This window comes from Verticillium alfalfae, genomic scaffold, assembly GCF_000150825.1.
Source record: "Verticillium alfalfae VaMs.102 supercont1.10 genomic scaffold, whole genome shotgun sequence".
In the NCBI taxonomy this organism is placed as follows: Eukaryota; Fungi; Ascomycota; class Sordariomycetes; order Glomerellales; family Plectosphaerellaceae; genus Verticillium; species Verticillium alfalfae.
The window spans coordinates 254,950-255,665 of record NW_003315029.1 but is presented as its reverse complement, the minus strand read 5'-3'; positions in this window follow the sequence as shown (position 1 = coordinate 255,665).

The window sequence follows — 716 nt, the reverse complement described above, 5'->3', positions numbered from 1 at the left end:
ATTACACAACCGGGGCGGGCATCTTTCCGACGACGCCGAGGCGAACACGCGCACGACAGCCGGCATGGTGGGCAAGCTGATCCGCAGGGGGTTCATGATTGATTACGCGCCAGGCGAGAAGGGCAGCTTCTTCCGCGTCGTGGTTAACTGCCAGACTCTCAAGGGCACGGCAGACGGCCTCGTTAAGGGGCTAGAGGAGATTGGAAAGGAGGGTCAGTAGAGTATCAGTAGAGTAGACGCAGTGCTTGTATAGATATAGACTACTTGACATGACGAACCAGGCGCTCTGTGCATAGTAGACCGTCTCTCGGGTGCACACCTAGATGCTTGATCCTGCCAAAAAGCAAAAAGGCAGCCGCTCACCGGTACCCACCGACGTTCACCGACCCCGCTCCCGGTCTCGTATCAATCAATTCAGCTGATAAGATAAGGCCGCCAAAACTTCTCTGACCGTCCCAAAAAATTCAAGGCAGGAGGACCCTCTTCCGATCTTCGATCTCCAAAACGAGAGCGAAGCATCAGCACTCGACGAGACCCCCCTCCGTCCATTGCCCTTACGCAGCCAAGTCGTTCTCACAATGGGCAAGCCTCGCACCAAACGCCAACAGGTCCGTGACGAGCGCAAGGCGAAGCGCAAAGCGGCCCAGGAAGCCGGCGCCGAGGAGACGACGACCCGAAGAGACGAAACGCCGCCGCACCTCCGACGACGAGGGCGT